Raw genomic sequence first — 21882 nt, 5'->3', positions numbered from 1 at the left:
GAAACTAATGCTCCGAGATAATCTTTAAACCTTAAACCAAAAAAAATCTCCTGAAGTCTTCCTAAAACTAAACAATAGTCTAGCTTAACTAGTAAAAAATGTCTGCTTTGAGCATTGTGCTCTTTGAAGGACTATATGGGATCAAAGGAACAACAGCAACTCAAAAGATTAGATAGGAACTTTAGGGGGCAGTGAGCTTATGTTAATGTGGGAGGAACAACTCAGAAACGAAAAGGAGAGTGAGAAGAGTTACATAACTCAAAGAATGTAATCAATGTTACTGAATTGTGGCGAATGGGTGTATGTTTTGCTGTATATATTCTCAACAACAATATAAATTTTAAAAAATCATATTGTGGTCCCAAGAAGTATGGATGGGGCACAGTGACCATATCAGGCATTGTAGATCGGTGTTGTTATAGTCATTCTACTTTTGTAAAAACAAATACACCCTATGCAATAAAAAAAAAAAAAAAAAAAACTTTACAGGGGGAAAAAAAAGAATGTAACCAATGTCATTAAGTAATATGTGTGAAACCTGTTAAATTGGAATCACCAAAAATATATTATTTAAAAAATAAATCTCTTTTGTTTTTAAGCACCAAAATTTGAGGTTATTACTACAGCAGAATCTAGCCCATCCTAGCTAACACCCTCTCCCTCCCATGATCTGTGCCATCTGTGCTTTTGATGAGTAAACCTTATATCTCATCCAATGGACGGAAAACAACAGGCTCCATGTGCAAAAAGAAGGCTCCGCTGTTTTGTTTATTTCTTAATGAATTCAGGCTATTTCCCAATGATTAGTGCTTCACCTCTCCTGGAAACAATTTATCCTTTAAGGAATTTATTCTAGATTCTCACCTGAGGACCATATCAAGCTCTATAGTCTTCCTTCTCCCCCTTTCTGAAAAATATACTTCTCTGTCTCTAGTTTTCAGGCATCTCTCTCTTTAATTCCACAAGTCCTAAAAACATAAAACGGTATTTAGAGGCTTCATTTTCAGGTTCTTACAACCCTAGGACACAATTCATTCAAGTCAAAAACAGAAAGTTTCTCTCTTTTAATCACCCCTTCTGGATTTCATTTCCCTCATTCGGCTACCTCTCACTATTTTGCTTTAACCCAAAGGCTGACCGTTTATGAGCATGGCCAGCCAGAGGAATCCTTTTCTTCAGATGTCTCTTTCATGTCTTTCTACACTGGGCTAGTCTCACTGTCCCCTGTTATTCATCACTGCTTAACACTCATTCAACAAACATTCACCAAGTGCCTACTGTGTTTCCTTGGAAACTCGATGGGGCAGTTCTACTCTGTCCTACAGGGTCACTATGAGTCGGAATCGACTCGACGGCAGTGGGTAGTGGAACTATGTTTTAAGAAAATGCTTGGCGTGGGATATGATCTCTGCCCTCAAGGAAGTTACCTTAAAAAATGTCAGGTAGACACTAGACAAGTGGGTAAGAGCCACAACACAAGGGGTCTGGAATGTCCTACATAAGTAGCATAAGAAAGTGCCTAAGAGCATAAACTAAAAACAGACAGTCCTGGGTTTAAATCTCGGTCTCAATTTCCTCATCTGTGCAACCAGGAAAGTAACAAAGGACTGTTCAAAGAATAAAATCAGACAACACAAGTGTAAAAATGGCATGGCGGGGCATCTGACCTCCTCTAACTTCACATACGAGAAGGAGAATCAAAATCAACAGCCCATGCTGGTTCTTACAAGGCAGGAATCAGACATGCCTCCACCTTTCAACCTTTTTACCAATTACGACACCAACCGTCCCTTCCACGGCACTCTCTACTCCTCTGCTGGGTTTAATAATTTGTTGCAATGACCACAAAGAACTCACAGACAATACTCATAATTATGGAGTTTATTAGGGAAGTAACAGGTTACAATTCAGGTTCAGGAATGCTCAGGATACAGTTCTTTGATCAGGACAGCCTCTTCTCAGTGTCTTTGCAGGCACATCTTTCTCTGGCCCCTTGGCCTCTGCCCTATTCAGGTAAGTGTTACAAAGCTCTTTTAGCTCTGCCGATAAGTAGCCGGAGGCACCCCACTCTGCCAGTAAGCCTCCAGTCCAAAGGTGCTCAACTCTCTTGCTCTGTGGCTTGGGAAGCCCACTTCGCCGTCTCCTGCCAGTCTCCTGGTTCTGCTGCCTCTGCTGCCACCATTTCTCTGCGGCTGTTTCTCACCATCTCTGGTGTCACAGCTCTCTGTCTGTCTCCTGAATCTAGGAGGATCTCAGCACAAGGATCCTGGGTCCAAAGGATGCACTCCACTCTTGACTCTTCTTTCCTGGTGGTGTTGAAATCCTCTCTTCCCACCTCCGGGATGGCTCATTTTAAGCCTAGTCAGATGGAAAAACTGACCAATCCCCTCATTAAGGCTGCATACGCCTATCTGCATGGTTGTACCCCCACAAGGTGCCATGCGCCTTATTTATATAATTAGCAAACTTGCCAATCCCTTTGGTGGGTCACAAGCACCTCATTCGCATAGTCTCACCCAGTCATTCGGGAGGAGTTATAAAGACCATGCTACAAGGGCCATATTTATTCACTGCACCACAATAAGTTATGCACTTAGCTATATTTAATGCCACTATTATCATGAAGGTGATGGCCAATAATCGAAAATTTTAACCATGGGTGTGACTCTTCAAATTTGTATCTCAGAAATATTAAGAATTGAATACACTAACAAGAAAGAACAAAGAGTCAGCCTAAAGTCCAGAACGGCAATTAAGAGGCTGATGCAGTAGTCAATGGTTCAAATAAGAACCTGAACCACAGCAGAAGGGATGAAAGCAGAGGAACGATTTCTAGGATATTAAGACAGAATTAACAGAACTTAGTAATCAAGTGACTATGGGAGGGTGATGGAAGGAGGAGTTAAGAACGACTTTTGAATTTATGACTTCTGGAACTGAGCAGATGATAGCACCATTCACCAACGAGGCAAACACAGAGAGTAACAGAATTTTCGGGGAAAGGAAGACGATAAATTTAATTTCAAGCACACGAAATCTGAAGATGCCATGAAACATTGTAAGGGGGTAGTGGCGGTTCTGGGGTAGGATTCTTGCCCTCCATGCAGGAGACGCAAGTTTGATTCCAGGCCAATGCACCTCATGTGCAGCTACCGCCTGTCTGTCAGTGGAGGCTTGTGTGTTGCTGTGATGCTGAATACGTTTCAGTGGAGCTTCCCGACTAAGACAGACTAGGAAGAAAAGCCTGCCGATCTGCAACTCATCATGGGGACGGGACGGCACAAGACCAGGCAGCATTTCATTCTGTTGTGGATGAGGTCTCTGTAAGTCAGGGTGGAATGCTAGCAACTTGACTCAATGGCCACTAACAACCATGACTAATGGCCTTTGAGCATCTTTTCATATGCTTATTGCCCATTTGGATAGTTCTTTAATGAAATGTCTAGTCAAGTCCTTCGCCCATTTTTTAACTGAATTGTTCGTCTTTTTGTTGTTGAGTTGTTGCTGTTGTTCTTGCTGTCAGCTGTTGTTGAGTCCGCCTCTGATTCATGGAGACCCCATGCACAACGGAATAAAATACTGCCTAGTCCTACACCACTCACATGATCGGCTGCAGAATGGACCGCTGTGATCCATGGGGTTTTCATTAGCTGATTTTTCAGAAGATTGCCACCGGCCTTTCTTAGTTCATCTTAGTCTGGAAGCTCCACGGAAACCTATTCGGCATCATATTCAGCAAATCTCCACTGACAGACAGGGGTCTCCCACAACAAGGTTGAGAATTTTACCACTGAGTCACCACAGATAAAACCCAAACCCGTTGCCATCAAGTTGATTCTGACTGACAGCGATTCTATAGGACAAAGTAGAACTGCCCCATAGGGTTTCCAAAGAGTAAGTGGTGCATTCGAACGGCCGGCCTTTTGGTTAGCAGCCTTAGCTCTTAACCACTGTGCCTTAATATATATTCTGGATATTACATGCTTCCCAAATATTTTCTTCCATTCTGTAGGTTGTTTCTTTACTTCCTTGATAAATTTCTCTGATGCACAGAAGCTTTTAATTTTGATGAAGTCCAATTTATCTATTTTATCTTTTAGTGTTCATGCTTTTGGTGTCATATGTAAGAATCCACTGTCAAAAACTAGGTCCTGAAGCATTATCACTATTCTAAGAGTTTCATGGTTTTAGTTTTTACACTTAGTCATTGATCCATTTTGGTTTAATCTTTATATATGGTATGAGATATGAGTCAAACTTCCATCTTGTGGATAGAGAGATCCAACGGTCCCAGCATCTTTGTTGAAGAGACTGTTTTTTCCCCCACTGAAGGGACTTGGCACCCACAGATACATGCGTTTATTTCTGGACTCCCAATTCTAGCCTGTTGCTCTATATCTCTATCTGTATATTGGTACCAGACTGTTTGGATTACTATAGCTTTATAGTACATTTTGAAATAGAAGTGTGAGTCCTCCTACTTTGTTGTTCTTTTTCAAGATTGCTTTGGCTATTGGGGGCTCTTTGCAATTCCATATGAATTTGAGGATTGGCTTTTTTACTTCTGCAATAAAGACTATTGGCATTTTGATAGGAATCATGTTGAATCTCTAAGTCACTTTGGGTAGTATTTCTATCTTAACAATATTAAGCCTTCCAATCCAAGAAGCGTCTTTCCCTTTATTCAGATCTTCTTTAATTTCTTTCAATGATGTTTTTCTACAGTTTTCAGCATACACTGTTTTCACCTTCCTGGTTAAATTAATTCCTTGGTATTGTATTATTTAAGATATCATTGAAAATGGAATTGTTTTCTAAATTTCCTTGTCAGATTGTTCATTGCTTTTAGCCAGCAGCTGCGTCCTTAACCATTGCACCATCAGGACTCCTTAAGTCAAGGTAATCCTGATTAATTTTATACAGATAAAAAAAAAAAATCTGTGAAGTCTCTTCTCTAAATTACCTTCAGTAAGGTTTTCATAAATGTTCCCCACAATTAACTTTCATAGTACCTACCAACAATTTACTCAAACACAGAGTTAGTTCATAGAAACAAATAAACTATTACTTCTATTTCTTTATGGTTGGGTAAATCTGTAGTGTTATCAGTAATTAAAATACTCCTATTGTACCCCCACTTGTACTTTGCAATCTCTTTCATTTAAGGTGTTTACTAAACCTAATCTTGTTTGTCTAATTAAGATTCCCATTAAGATAATGCTTAGGGTCACTATGAGCCAGAATCCAACAGTTTCAGACAATGCTTGTTCCACAATTATTCGCAGTTCACAGTTTAGTATTTTTTAGTCATCATTTTCTGAAATTCTTTTCTTTTTCTTCCGGATATAATTATCCACTCATTTGCTCTGCAGGTAACACTTTCTTTAGCCATATGAAGTCAAAATGTAACCATCAATTTAAATTCCGTCATGTATTTTATACGTTAAAAGTATATTCAAGTCTTAAATGAAAGGCCAAAACTTTCCTTCAAAGCCCAATTCAATCGCCTCATCTATGGCAGACTAGCCTAACAAGAGACACAAACTGACGTTCAACAATATCTGAGGGACAACTCTTAGGAGACTATCTGGTTTAAAATCGGTTGTTAAGAGAACCCTTCCACATGTACAGATTACTGAGTTCCTCAAAGAAGTTTGCTCATGTGGGTTGTATCTACTAATGTTTACTGTACTCCAAATTGAAACTAAACATTTTTTAAAACTATTTTTAAATTCATTTCATAATAAAATATCATTTACCTATTAACAAAAATAAATTTTCTATGAAAATAATTACCTTCAAAAGAATTTTGTGAAAAGAGTAGCACAGTTTCACATCTTTACAAAACTCTTTAATGTCTGAAAAGAAAAAAGTTGGTGTCTCATAGCCATTTCTTCATTTAATGTGTTGAAATAAACTGTCTTCATTCAAGAACATGCAGAAAATCTCTACTCATACGAAACAGCCTTTTCAGATTGTGGATATTCGTCTTTGATAGGACATCAAAACTTGACCAATAGAAAACATATTATACAGCTACAGCAATCAAAACGGTCTGGTACTAGTGTAACAACAGACACACGAATCAATGGGATAGAATTGAGAGTCCAGAAATAAATCCACACATCTGTGATCAACTGATTTTGGATAAGGCTGCTAACTAAGTTCCATTCGATACGGAAAGAAAAGTCTCCTCTATGAATGGTGTTAGGAAAATTGAATTTCCATATGCAGAAAAATGAAACAGGACCCATGCCTCACACCATATACAAAAACAAATTCAAAATGGAGTAAGAACCTAAATGTGAAAACTAAAGCCATAACATTCTTAGAAGAAAATGCAGAGGCAATGCTGTTGGGCCTAGTTTTGAACAATGGATTACCTAAACAATAACAAGAACACAAACAGCAAAAGGTAAAATAGATAAATGGGACCTCATAAAAATTAAAGGTTTCTGTTCATCAAAACACTTTACCAAAAAGTGAAAAGGCAAGCTATCGACTGGGAGAATATCTTCGGAAGCCATATATTTGAGAAGAATCTAAAACCCAAAATACATATAAAGTCTCAACAATCTAACAACAAAAAGACAATCCAATCAAAAAATGGGCAAAGGTCTTGAATAGACATTTCACCAAAAAAGACATTCAAATGGTCAACAAACGCATGAGAAGATACTCAACATCATTAGTCATCAAGAGATGCAAATCAAAATCACAGTGAGGGTGCATTTCACTTCCGTCAGGTTGGTGGCATAATGGCTAAGAGCTCAGCTGCTCACCAAAAGGTCAGCAGTTCGAATCCACCAATTGCTCCTTGGAAACCCTATGAGGTAGTTCTATTTTGTCCTATAGGGCTGCAATGAGTTGGAATCTACTCAAAGGCAACGGGTTTTTGTTTGTTTAGGTTGGCTTAAAAAAAAAAAACCAAAGTAACGAATATGGGCAGGGCAAGGATGTGGGGAAATTGGAACCTTTATCCATTGCTGGTGGAATGCAAAATGGTAGGACCACTGTGGAAAACAATGTAGCAGTTCCTCAAAACACTATCAGATAACCTAGCAATTCCACCCCTAGGCATATACCACAAAGACTTTAAAACAGAGACTCAAAGAGAGACTTGTACACCAATGTATATTGCAGCACTATTTAGAACAGCCAAAACAACTTAAATGCCCATCAACAGATGAATGTATAAACAAAAATGTGGTGCATACATACAATGGAATACCATCCAGTCAGTAAGAGAAATGAAGTCTTGATACATGCTTTAACATGGATGGAGCTTAAAGACATGCTGAGTGAAACAAGTCGATCATAAAAAGATAAATATTGTATGACCTCACTTAGAGAAAAAGATAAGAAAAGGCAAAAGCATAGAGACCAAAGTTCCTTAGTGGCTACTGGGGCAGGAAGCAGGGGAAAAAAGAGGGTTACTGCTTATAAGGAACCAAGGTTTGGGTTACGGCGATGGAAAAATTATATTCGTTAAAGTCAAAGTTACACAGCCAATTAATGAAACTGCTGTCATTAAGGTGCACACCTGTAAAAAGCTGAATTGGCAAAAGTTGTACAACAGATATGTTTACAAAAACAACAAAACAACGACAAAAAGAGAGGAGCTGCTAAGGCTGCTTCTGTACAACCAAATACCTCCTGGGATTTGGTTCCTTGGTTCAGAAGTTTAGGGACATGGTTTCATGGGACATCCAAGTTAACTGGCCTAATACTGCGTTCAGTGCTTTTGTTCTACCTTCCTGTTTGCTCTGTAGTGGCTGGGGTCTTCAAAGCTTGCAATCTGCCATCCAAGGCACAACAACTGGTAACTATTTGCCAGGAGAAAGAGAAGAAGGAGAGTCAGGCACAGGAGGTGGAAATGGAATGCATGGATAATTGCGTCCATGAACAACTCTCTCATTTGCCAGGCGACCAGAAGAACTGGATGGTGCCTGACTACCATTACTGAACATTTTGGTCCAAGATTCTACAGAAGAATTCTGATCAAAAGTGGGAAAAATGCAGAACACAACTTCAAATCTCAGAGACTCCAGACTTTGTGGAGCCATGGGGGATGGACAAACTTCTGAAATCACTACTCTAAGATAACCTTTAAACCTAAAACCAAAAATATCCCCTGAAGTCTTCTTAAAACCAAACAATACTTTAGCTTAACTAGTAAAGAAAGCCTTGAGCATTATGTTCTTTGAAGACTTATTTATGTGGGATCAAACTGACAACACGATTCAAAAGATTATGTAGGAGTCTTAGGGTTTATGCTTATGGGGGAGGATTATCTCAGAAAAGGAGGGTGAGAATGCTTACACAATTCAAAGAATGTAATCAGTGTCACTAAATTGTACACGCAGGAAGTGTTGAATTGGTATATATTTTGCTGCATATACTCTCAGCAACAACAACAACAAAAGACTATTTTAAAGAGGCAAGGAAAAAAAAGAAAACTATTTCATAGACAAAAACATCTAAAAGAATAAAATACCTAGGAATTAATTTAACCAGGGAGGACAAAGACTTTTAACTGAACACCATAAAACATTGCTGAAAGAAATTAAACACCTAAATAAATGAAAACACATTCCACATTCTTAATATTGTTAAAATGTCAATACTACTCAAACCAATCAACAGATTCAATGCAATCCTTACACAAATTCCAACAGTTTCTTGGCAGAAATGGGAAACTCAATCCTTGAATTCATATGAAACTGCAAGGGGCTCCGAATAGCCAAAGCAACCCTGAAAAATAAAAACAAAGGGGACTCAAACTTCTCTATTTCAAAAGCTAGTATAAAGCTACAGTAATCAAAACAATTTGGTGCTGGTATAATGACAACTTTTTTTATTTTTTTTTTATAATGACAAAGATATAAAGAAATTAAATAGAATTGGGAGTCCAGAAATAAATTCATTTTCTATGGTCAACTGATTTTTTTACAAGGTGCCAATTGCATTCAATTGGGGAATAGTTTTTAATAAATGGTGCTGAGAAAAAGAATGCAAAAGAATGACATTGGACCCATACCTCACACCATGTATGAAAATTAACTCAAAATAGATCAATGATCTAAATGTCAGAACTAAAAGCTTAAAATGCTAAGAATAAAACACGCTTTGGGATCCAGTTTCCGACAGTGGATTCTAAGATATAACACCAAAAGCATTCGTAACAAAAGATAAAACAGACAAATCCAGTTCTCCAAATGTAAAAACTTCCAAAGGATTTTATCAAGGAAGTTAAGAAACAACCTACAGAATCCGAGAAAATATTTAGGAACCATGTATCTGATAAGGGTTTAGTACCCAGAATATTAAAAAAAAAAAAACCCTACAACTTAACAACAAAAAACAAACCACCAAATTTAAAAATGGGCAAAGGATTTGAACAGACATTTCTCTAAAGAACATACAAACAGTCAATAAGCACATAAAAAGATGCTCAACACAAGGGAGAATAAAGGAAACCAAAGACACAAGGGAAAGATTAACTCAAAGAACTAATGGAACACAACTACCACAGCCTCCACCAGACTGAGTCCAGCACAACTAGATGGTACCCGCCTACCATCACCAACTGCTCTGACAGGGATCACAACAGACGGTTCCAGACAGAGTTGGAGAGAAATGCAGAACAAAATTCTAACTCACAAAAAAAGACCAGACTTATTGGCCTGACAGAGACTGGAGAAACCCCTAGAGTATGGCCGCAGACACACTTTTAGCTCAGTAATGAAGTCCTCATTCCTGAGGTTCACCCATCAGCCAAAGATTAAACAAACCCATAAAAAAAAAGGAGACTTAACAGGGCACACCACCCCAGGGGCAAGGACAAGAAGGCAGCAGGGGACAGGAAAGCTGGTAATGGAGAACCCAAGACTGAGAAGGGGAGAGTGTTGACATGTCGTGGGGTTGGTAACCAATGTCACAGAACAGTATGTGTATTAAATGTTAAATGAGAAACTAGTTCGCTCTGTAAATCTTCACCTAAAGTACAATAAACAAAAAAATAGTTTAACTTAAGGGAAAAAAAGATGCTTGACACGTCATTAATCATTAGGGAAACGCAAATCAAAACCACAATACCACTTCACTCTCACTAGGATAACTATTACCAGAAAAATGGAAGATAAGAAGTATTGGCAAGGATATGGAAAAATTGGAACCCTAATCAATTGTTGGTGGGAATGTAAAATGGTGTAGTTGCTGTGGAAAAGTTTGGTGGTTCCTCATAAAGTTAAACAGAATTACCATATGACTCCGCCGTTGCACTGTTAGGTATATACCTACCCAAAAGACTTGAAAGCAGGGTGTGATCATTATGGTTGTGTTTCAAATTGATTGGGCCGTGACTTTCAGTGGTTTGGCAGTCGTATAATGATGTAATCACTTCCATGATAAGATCTGATGTAATGTAATCATCTCAATGATGGGATCTGCTGTGAGTCGCCAATCAGTTGAAAGGGAGTTTCCTTGGGGGTGTGGCCTGCAACCAATATAGGTAGACTTTCTGGCAAGGCTCATGGACTTTTGCTCATTCTGGACTTTGCAGCTGGCTCCTGTTTGTCTGACCTCCAGTTATTGGGACTTGAGCTAGCAGCTTACCTGCCATCTTGCCTGCCCATTTTGGGTTCCCCAGCCCTGCCGCTATGTGATTCATGAGAAGTCTCCAGCCTAATCCACGGATTAGGATGTTCCAGCCTCTACGACCACATCAGCCATTTCCTTCACACAAATCTCTCTCTATATGTACTTATCCGCTTTACTGGATTTGCTTCTCTAGAACACCCAGCCTAAGACTCAGGGTCTTAGTTTCCTGCTTACCAATGTTCACTGGAGCATTATTATTGTTGTTGTTATTGTTAGATGCCATCGAGTTGGTTCCAACTAATGGTGACCCTATGGAAAACAGAACGAAAAATTGTGTAGTCCTGTGCCATTCTAACAATTGTTGCTATGTTTGAGCCCATTGTTGCAGCCACTGTGTCAATCCACCTCGTTGAGGGTCTTCCTCTCTTTCACTGACCCTCCATCCACCTTACCAAGCCTGATGTCCTTCTCCAGGGACTGATCCTTCCTGATAACATATCCAAAGCATGAGAGAAGAAGTCTTGCCATCCTTGCTTCCAAGGAGAACTCTGGTTGTACTTCTTCCATGAGAGATTTGTTCGTTCCTCTGGCAGTCCATGGTATACTCAATATTCTTTGCCAACACCATTAATTCAAAGGCGTTGATTCTTCTTCAGTCTTCCGTATTCACTGTTCAGCTTTCGCATGCAGATGCAATTTAAAACACCATGGCTTGGGTCAGACCCACCTTAGTCTATAAGGTGACATCTTTGCTTTTTAACACTTTAAAAAGGTCTTTTGCAGCAGATTTACTCAATGTGTCCTTTGATTTCCTGCCTGCTGCTTCCATGCGTGTTGATTATGGATCCAGTAAAATGAAATCCTTGACAACTTCAATTGTTTCTCTGTTTATGATGATGCTGCTTACTGGCCCAGTTGTGAGGATTTTTGTTTTCTTTATGTTGAGGTATAATCCATACTGAAGACTGTAGTCTTTGATCTTCATCAATAAGTGCTTCAATCAAGTCTTCTTCACTTTTGGCAAGCAAGGTTTTGTCATTTTCATATTGCAGGTTGTTTAACGAGTCTTCCTCCAATCCTGTTGCCTCCTTCTTCTTAATATAGTCCATCTTTTTGGATTATTTCCTCAGCATACAGATTGAATAAATATGGTGAAAGCATACAACCCTGACACACACCTTTCCTGACTTTGAACAACGCAGTATCCCCTTGTTCAGTTCCAACGACCACCTCTTTATCTATGCACAGATTCCTCATGAGCACAATTAAGTGTTCTGGAATCCCCATTCTTGGCAATCATCCATAATTTGTTATAATCCACACAGTCAAATGCCTCTGCTCAGTGAATGTAAAACAGAGGTAAACATCTTTCTGGTTCTCTCTGACTTCAACCAAGATTCATCTGCCATCAGCAATGATATCCCTCTTTCCACCTCATCTTCTGGATCTGGCTTGAATTTCTGGCAGTTCCCTGTTGATATACTGCTGCAGCTCATTCTAAAAGATTTTCAGCAAAATTTTACTTGCGTGTGATATTAATAATACTGTTGGATAATTTCTGCATTCAGTTGGATCACCTTTATTTGGAATGAGCACAAATACCGATCTCTTCCAGTTGGCTGGCCAAGAAGCTGTCTTCCAAAATTTCTTGGCATAGACAAGTGAGCACTTGCAGCACTGCATCTGTTTGTTGAAACATCTCAACTGGTAGTCCATCAATTCCTGGAGCCTTGTTTTTCTGCCAATACCTTCAGTGCAGCTTGAGCCTCTTCCTTCAGTACCATCGGTTCTGTTGACCAATTCTTTTTGGTATAGTGACTCTGTGTATTCCTTCCATCGTCTTTTGATGCTTCCTGTGTTACCTAATATGTTCCTTGTAGAAGAAGCCTTCAATATGGCATCTCCAGGCTTGAATTTTTTCTTCAGATCTTTCAGCTTGAGAAACATCCAGCATGTTCTTCCCTTTTGGTTTCCTAACTCCAGGTTACTTTACTTTGTCTTCTGGAGCCACCCTTTGAAATCTTCTGTTCGGCTCTTTTACTTCATCACTTCTTCCATTTGCTTTAGATACCTGATGTTCAAGAGCAAGTTTCAGAGTCTCTTTTGACATCCATTTTGGTCTTTTCTTTCTTTCTTGTTGTTTTAATGACCTCTTGCTTTTTTCACGTATGATGTCCTTGATGTCATTCCACAACTTGTCTGGTCATTAGTGTTCAACGTGTCAAATCTATTCTTGAGATGGTCTCTAAATTCAGGTGGGATATATTCAAGCCTGTACTTTGGCTCTCTTGGACTTGTTCTTATTTTCTTCAGCTTCAACTTGAACTTATATATGAACAGTTGATGGTCTGTTCTGCAGTCAGCCCTTGGTCTTGTTCTGACTGATGATACTGAGCTTCTCCATCATCTCTTTACACAGATGTAGTTGATTTGATTCCTGTGTATTCCATCTGGTGAGGCCCGGGTGTATAATCGCCACTTATGTTATTCAAAAAAGATACTTGCAATGAAAAAGTCATTGGTCTCTCAAAATTCTATCCTGCCATCTCCAGCATCGTTTCTATCACCGAGGCCATATTTTCCAACAACCAATCCTTCTTTGTTTCCACCTTTTGCATTCCAATCACCAGTAATTATCGATGCATCCTGATTGCATGTTCAATCAATTGGAGACTGCAGAAGTTGGTAAAAAATCTTTAATTTCTTCGTCTTTGACCTCAGTGGTTGGTGCGTAAATTTGAAAAGTAGGTCACATTAACTGATCTTCCTTGCAGGCGTATGGATATTATCCTATCACCCACAGCATTGTACTTCGGGATAGATCCTGAAATGTTTTTTGATGATGAATGCAATGCTATTCCTCTTCAGGTTGTTGCTGCTGGCATAGCAGACCATATGACTGTCCGATTCAAAATGGCCAATACCAGTCCTTTTCAGCTCACTAATGCCTAGGACATTGATGCTTATGTGTTCTATTTTGTTTTTTATGATTTCCAATTTTCCTAGATTCATACTTTGTACATTCCAGGTTCCAATTATTAATGGATGTTCGCAGCTGTTTCTTCTCATTTTGAGTCGTGCCACATCAGGAAATGAAGGTTCTAAAAGCTTGACTCGATCCACATCATCAAGTTAACTCTACTCTGAGGAGGCAGCTCATCTTCTGGGACAGTCTCTGACAATGTTCCACTGCTATCCATAAGGTTTTCACTGGCTAATTCTTTTCAGAAATAGACCACTACGTCCTTCTTCCTAGTCTCTCTCAGTCTGGAAGCTCCACTAAAACCTGTCTGCCATGGGTGACCCTGCTGGTATCTGAATACCAGTGGCAGAGCTTCCAGCGTCACAGCAACAAGCCCCCACAGTACGACAAAATGACAGACACGTGGGGGAAGCATTATTAACAACTGCCAAAAAGTGGAAACAACCTAAGTATCCATCAACAGATGAATGGATAAAATGTGGGAAATCCATACAATGTAGTAATTCAGCCATGAAGAAATATGAAGTTCTGATACATGTTAAAACATGGATGAACCTTGAAAAGATTATACTGAGTGAACTAAGTCAGACACCGCTGGACAATATTGTATGACCCACCTATATAAAATACCTAGAACAGGCAAATGCATAGAGATCAATGTTTATTAGAGCTTACTAAGGGCAGGTGGGAGGGGAAAATGGAAAGTTATTCCTTAAGGAGTACGGAGTTTCTGTTAAGCATGATAACAAAAAAAATTGGAAATGGATAGGGATGACAACTGCACAGTATGGTGAATGTAATACATGTCACTGAATTGTACACATACAAATGGTTGAAATGCCAAATGTTTTGTTATACGTATTTTACCACACACACATACAAAATCCATTTGTCTAACGTGCTTTTTGCATGGGATCTTTACCTACGTGTGATTTCGTAACGCCATCTGGAAAATGTTGGTTTACCGAGTTATTCAGTTCTTCCAAATGTTGACACAGTTCATTATATAATATCACTATTCCTATCATTATTACCACAAATATCTTTACTAGAATGCTATCAAGCTCAAGGTGGCCCATACAGATTTCCCCAAATTCTAATTTTTGCCTGAAAGCTCCAATTTTATTAGTAACAAGTTCATTTTGTTCATTTTCAAAGAAATGTTTGCCAAATACCCAAGTCTGAATAACCATGGTTTTTCAGTTGTTCTTTCAATTAAAGAAGATATTACATGAAAATGGGGAGGGGGGTAGCTGAGCTAGCAACTCAATCACACAAATTCTTTTCCTCTGCAGCACATACCCATTTTATCACACAGATACTCTAGAGCCAAGTAGAGTAAAATTTAATTTGTACTGAAAAAGAATCTGAAGGAAAAATGAGGTTTTTTTTTTTTAACTGTATGACGTGAAGTGTTCATGACAGAGAAGAATACACACTACTAGACAATTCAGGGCCACTGGCTTGATTTCCTGCTAAGGTATCAGCTGTTTTACTCAGCATTGCTTTTATATCTTTAATCCAAACATCAAAGAGAAAAGGGCATATAATATTTTAGTATTAATATGAACAGGTTTTACTCCTAAGGGTTCAAGGACTACACTTTGAAAACTACTGACTTACATATACAAACAAGTCTTTAAAATGTAAGATATGTGCATATTTAAATTAAAACTAAAAAGCCTATTGCCAGTGGAGACCATTTCGACTCATAGTGACCCTGTAAGATAGAGTAAAACTGTCCCATCAGGTTTTCAAGGCTGTAGTCTTTTTTTTTCAGTCTTTACAGAAGCAGACCAGCACATCCTTCTCCCACACAGCAGCTGGATTTGAACTGCTGACCTCTTGGTTAGCAGCTGATCGCTTAACCACTGACCACAAGGGATCTAAAACGTCTCCAGACGTCAAAATGTCCCCCAGAAGCAAAATCCTATCCTACCCAACATTGAGAAGTAGTGTTTTGAAGGAAAACCATCTAGGAAGTCTAACCTTGACTGTTTTTTTTTTTTAACAACAACAACAAAAAAGGAATAAACTAAATTTTAGGTCTATCTTCCCACCTTTCCTAAACTTAATTATTTGATGATGGAATGCAACTGTCCATTCTGAGTTCCACCTACAAACAACACCTGAATAACATTACCAAATTAAACTTTTCCTGCTAGGGAAATGAGATTACCAATTTCAGGAGTGATATCTTCTATATCTCACGCGCATTAGAGAGGGAAGATAGACCAAGGTTTCTCAACCATGGGAGTGCACATCAAAATAACCTGAGGTGCTTTTTTAATATATGTCAGGATACCATCTAAGTCACACCAGATCAGAATTCATTCAGCAATTACTTGAGTGTCCACTATACACAAAGCACTATAATAGGTGATAGGGATTGTCTCAGACATCTAGTGCTGCCGTAACAGAAATACCACAAGTGCACGGGTTTAACAAAAAGAAATTCATTCTCTCACTGTCTAGTAGGCTAAAAGTCTAAATTCAGGGCGCTAGATCCAGAGGAAGGCTTTCTCTCTCTGTCAGCTCTGGAGGAAGGTCCTTGTCATCAGTCTTTCCCTGGTCTGGGAGCATCTCACACAGGAACCTTGGGTCCAAAGGACAAGCTCTGCTCCTGGCACTGCTTTCTTGGTGGTAGGAGGTCCCCAACTCTCTGCTTACTTCCCTTTCATCTCTTCAGAGATGAAAGGTGGTGCAGGCCACACCCCTGGGGAACTTCCTTTATACTGGATCAGGGATGTGACCTGGTAAGGGTGATAAAATCCCACCCTAATCCTCTTTAACATAAAATTACAATCACAAAATGGAGGACAACCACACAATACTGGAATCATGGCCTAACCAAGTAAACACATACATTTTTGAGGGGGACATAATTCAATCCATGACAGGGATACAGCAATACATAAAAGACACATGGTCCCTGTCCTCTTAAAGTTCACACTCCAGTACAGGGAGACACCATAAACATGTAGACAAATAAACAGGATTACCTCAGTCTATTAAAAAAACAAAACACAAGGGAAAGTTTAGTCCAAAGGACGAATGGACCACAACTACCACAATCTCTGCCAGGCTGAGCCCAGAACAACTAGATGGTGCCCGGCTTCCACCACCAACTGCTCTGATAGGAATCACAATACAGGGTCCTTGGACAGAGCAGGAGAAAAATGTAGAACAAAATTCAAATTCAAACACACAAAAAAACACCAGACTTGCTGGTCTGACAGAACCTTGAGAAACCACAAGCCTATGGCCCCCGGATACCCTTTTAACTCGGTACAAAAGTACTCCAGAGGCTCCCACTTAGGCCAAAGATGAGACAAGTCTATATGGCAGACGATAACACACCTGAGGAACTGGCTGCATAATTTAACCATGTTTATGAGACTAAATGAACACACCAGCCCAAAAGCAAAGATAAAGAAAACAGGAAGGGACAGGCAAGTGAACAAATGGAAACAGGGAACCCGGCGTGAAGGGGAGAGTGTTGACACATCAAAGCGTTGGCACCCAATGTCCTAAAACAATTTGTCTATTAATTCTTTAATGAGAAACTAATTTGCTCTGTAAACTTTCACCTAAAACATAACTGAAAAAAAAAGGCAAATAGAAAAAACTATAATGGGACCAATTTCACTACATTCTCACCAATATCAGTAAAGATGTTATCAAAGTACTCAATGTTCTAAGTGAAAGTTGTATTTTTGTATTTAGAAAGGCCATGACATAATCATGTCCATACATTCAAAATTACTTGTTCTATGTTTGGTGGTGGGCAAAACTATGGCTCCTACTCTTTGGGAAATTTTAAGCTCAAGACTAAATAGGTAAATTCTCTCACCGTTTCAATTTTAACTTACATCAGTTCAATGAAAACAATGTTAAATTCCTGAAAACAGTAGAATTTAATGGTTTTATGAATAAGGGGGGAAAAGAGCACCTGTACTCCCAAAGGCAACTTTGGGCAATAACTAAGGGTAATTCAAAGCAAGGTATTCCCCAGAAATTACTCAAAAGAAAAAAGCATCCCTTGGCAAGCTGACAATCACAAGGATTGTTTACAAAGGAATCAGGCAGGATTCTGCATTTTGTACTTCTGTGAAGAACTGGTAGCAAAAACTTGAAGGCAGTCAATTTACTGCTCTTAAATTTCTTCTAAGAAGCAAGTACAAAGCCTCTTACCTAGCCTACCTATGGTTTAAAACAAACAAAAAAGCTGTGGGTTCCAAGTAAGTAAAAGGCCAAACACTTCCCTGTTATGTCACCTACTAAAAGGCACTGCTATTATCAGCCCAGCCTTCCTTGAACAGTCAAAAATAAATAAGATGCCGGAGGATGTTTAGGCTTTCAGTATACACCCCACTCTATATACACAAACAATAAGCAATCTGTTCAGCCTGTAACAAATCAAAACACCAGTTGCCGTCCAGTCAATTCCAACTCATGGCAACCCCACGTATGTCAGAGCAGAGCTGTGCTCCACAGGGTTATCGACGGCTTTTTTTTTGTAAGAAGATTGTCAGGCCTTTCTTCCAAAGCACCTCTGGGTGGACTCCAACCTCCAATCTTTCCGTTAGGAGCTGAGCACGTTAACCATTTGCACCAGCCGGGGTCTCCTTTAATAGTGGTTTTCTCAAACTGTTGCTGCACAAACCTCACAGAGAGCTCTCATGATTCCCTTTCCATATACTATACATCACTCTGTCAGAAATTTGTAAATATTTCATGCTTGCAAGGAAGTAGCTTCTTGGATACAAACAGCTTTTAACTGCCCAAAAGAATGAAGGACCAATTCCAGAGAAAAAGGCAGATTCACCTTCCTCTTTGAACCTGTGATTTGTCACTGCCATCTCTAAGCATTCAGAGCCCAGTCTTTGCAAAGTCAGTTCCTAAAGGCTCAAATTGAACGACAAAACTCTAAATAAACGTTTCCAATGGCTACCACCCCATAGCTGTAAGAATAAATTTCAAGCCCCTTAGTTTAGAATTGCCCCTATATATTCTTCCTCCCCTAGTCTCAGCTCCTGCCATTCCTCCTCAGTCCTCATCAACTAACACCATGTATAAAATCATCAGGCACATAATCCTCAGCTGACAAGATGGGAGGATAAAGATGAAAGTCAGAGACTGTCTCTGTGATGCTCCACAGGGCCCTCTCCCAGACCTTATCTGAAGTCTTTCTTTGCTTGTATTCTTTCTTATTATAACAAATGGGTAAATGTAGGTACAAGTAAAGGAGCCCTAGTGGCACAATGGTTAAGCTCTCTGCTGCTAACCACTGGTTTGAGCCCACCTAGTGGTTCCGCAGGAGAAAAGACCTGGCAATCTGCTCCCGTAAAGATTATGGCCTAGGAAACCCTATAGGGCAGTTATACTCTGTCAAAAGGGTTGCTCTGAGTTGGAATCAACTCAACAGCGTGCAACAACAACAAATTAAAAAGTTTCTGTAAATTTTATAAGCAGTTATAGAGAATTAGCAAACCCAGGGGGCAATAAGCCAGCAGGGGCTAGCAGGACAGAGATTTGTGAAGACCCAGATCTGGGCGGCTGGGTGACAGAGAAAGGCTGCACAGGCTAGTCCCAGGGGATGAGAGAGAGAAAGAGAGAGGGGCCAGCTGGTCTGAAGTGATGGGAGTTGTGCAGACTTCTGAGCCTACGGCTGGTACCCAATGACCTGGCCCTAGGTGGCCAGGGATGAGGTCTAGTTTAACTCTGGGTGGTCAGGGTAAGAGAGACAAAGTGCCATGTAAGTGGTGACAAGGAAATGACAAAGGTGAGGTTTGCCCACCTTGCCCCTTTAGCAGTGCATACACTTTGAAAAACACTGCTCTAACCAGGACTGTGCAAATCAAAAGGTCAAGGCTTCTCCAGAGGTCAGTCTGTGGCCAAACTGAACCAAGCAACTAAGTGAAGTAGGCTTAATACAGCAAAGCTCAGGTTCACTGGAAGAACCAAGAATGAAAGAAGCTGTGGTCAGAGAAAAGAAATTTCAAGTTCAGAACTGCGGCTCCAAGGAGCAAAGAGAGGCACAAGGTGAGCAGGTAAGGAGTTCATTTGACATTAATTCAATCTGTAAGCCTTAAAAAAAAAAAAAAAATTAATTGAATCTGTAAGCCTTAGAAGGTGAAATATCGTCAGTAAGGAGAAATACAAACGAGTTAATTACGAACATTTAAAAAGCAACAGTTCAACAGCCAATACATGGGTGGTTCTAAAGCCAATAACTTACCAAACCTGAAACTTGAGGCTGTCGAGTCGATTCCAACTCATAACGACCCAACAGGACAGAGCAGAACTGCCCCACAGCGTTTCCAAGGAGTGGCTGGTAAATTCAAACTGCTGACCTTTTGGTTAGCAGCTGGGTTCTTAAACACTATGGCACCAGGACTCCAGTAATTCATGAGAACATGCAAAATAGTCTCTGTAGTGATCACCTGTAACAGTCAAACCGTCAGAGCACCTAAATTTAAGTGAAGGTGATATACAGAAATTCAGTTTTATGATAAAAGATAAGCTAAAAGATAACTTATTCTATTAAAGGACTTCATATTTTAAATCATTTACAGTAAGTTTCTTTAAAATAACAAGTTCATCCATTGTTAAGTGAGTAGATTCGCCATTACTGAACATATACACAATCACACGGAAACGTTTCTATAGGACATACAGCCCATATTTCATTTTCCCCCTTGACTAGCTTCTCTATTAGGAAATACTCTAACCAGGTTCTCGCTCAGTGTCCCTGCTACAAGATCACATGAGAATGTCTGCAAGGTTACATAGCTCCTTGGCCTCCTTTACTCAAGTCTCTTGATCCCAGACATCTTCCCTATTTGAATCCTGCAGGCTCTCACAGACATACTAGTTTCTAACTACTTGCTCGTACCTCGGATTAGGCTACTTATCTGTCTTGCCTAACTAATATTACACTTGCTACTCTGATCTAGTCACCTGGTTTCAACCCTACTGATGCTGCAGTCGCTTACATATCCTTTAAAAGCCAACTGTTGTTAACAAACAAGTCCAACAAACTCCAAGAACATGGCACGCCTATTTCTCCAGGTTGTGGCTCTGACTTGCTCAGCCTTTTATAGTTCTCCTGGGAACACTTTCCACACGCTGGTAACGATCCAGTTTGACACTGCAACCACACACTGCCTAGTGTGTAAGCTTTCAAAACTGGGGGAAATCCCTAAGTATTTAGAGAACTATGCAATATAGAAACCTCTTGTTTATTCATATACAAATGCACCCATCTACACACACACATGCACACACACACACACACACACACAGCTACTAACCTTAAGGGTGGAGGTTCGGACCCACCCAGTGGCACTACGGAAGAAAAACCTGGCGATCTGCTTCCATAAAGACTACATCCGAGAAAATCCTACAGGGTGCAGTTCTACTCTACACACATGGAGTCATCATGTCAGAATCAACTGGACAGCCATGGGTTTGGCAAGACAGATAGATAGATCTTTCCAAGTCCTGTTTGATTAATTGTGTGATTTTACCCTATGGAACTTACACAGATTTCGCATACCATGTTTATGAAGAAAGTAGGTTCTTTCTGACTTTCACCATTCCCAATCCAAAATTTCCCTACAAAGGAAGAGGGAAAGAGTAAATATCATCAATAAGGTTTTCTTTACATTTTTTTCTTTGTTAATTGCAGGCAACATTTAACAATATAATCTGCATCAAGACTAAAATTTATAGTTCTCTTAAATAATTTTCTTAGTGATGGAGATTAAGAAAAGGCACATGTTTGGCACACCCCACGGAACACAAATCTACCAAACATGTCCTTGTGGTTTTTGATCTTCTAAAGGGAATCCACCAGGCGCTCCTTGGAAACTCTGTCCTATAAGGTCACTAGGAGTTGGAATCGATTCAATGGAAGCAGGTTTGTTTTTGTTTAAAGGGATATTTTAAAGAGGTTATGTATGACTCCTGTCCACAAGTATAAAAGAGAACAATATTACAAAAGGGATATAAACATCGAGAAGGACTCCACCGACTCCACCTTGGGTTCAATTAGCCACTTCTCCCTTGGCGCTCCAAAGTACAGGTAAGACACTTGCCCTTATCTGAGTCCACCTTATTCCATACCAGAAGGCAGACCCTTTGTTTTATATATAGACGTATCTCCAGCATCAAAGACCAGGAGGCAGTAAGCATGCAAATGTTTGTCATTTAATAAAATTATCAGGATGTTAACAAAACCATTTCCATTAAAATTATTACAGAAAAAAAAAACACAATATTTACCTGCAGTC

The 21882-nt window shown here is 39.6% G+C and overlaps 2 long non-coding RNA genes across 3 annotated transcripts in view; one reads left to right on the top strand and one right to left on the bottom strand.

The window, feature by feature from the left end:
* The window catches only part of LOC104847334 (uncharacterized), a 763513-nt gene that overhangs the window by 145822 nt on the left and 595809 nt on the right, over nucleotides 1–21882 (top strand). The window lies entirely within an intron of this gene.
* LOC135228737 (uncharacterized) lies at nucleotides 500–21125 on the bottom strand. The gene is made up of 3 exons (XR_010319535.1): nucleotides 19827–21125; nucleotides 8665–8754; nucleotides 500–968 (listed from the first exon to the last, which is right to left on the bottom strand). It is a non-coding gene; the product is annotated as an uncharacterized LOC135228737 (long non-coding RNA).

The sequence above is a fragment of the Loxodonta africana genome, chromosome 27 (genome assembly GCF_030014295.1).
Source record: "Loxodonta africana isolate mLoxAfr1 chromosome 27, mLoxAfr1.hap2, whole genome shotgun sequence".
NCBI lineage: Eukaryota > Metazoa > Chordata > Mammalia > Proboscidea > Elephantidae > Loxodonta > Loxodonta africana.
Note: the sequence above shows the minus strand (reverse complement) of the source record. Positions and strands in the feature narration are given on the sequence as shown.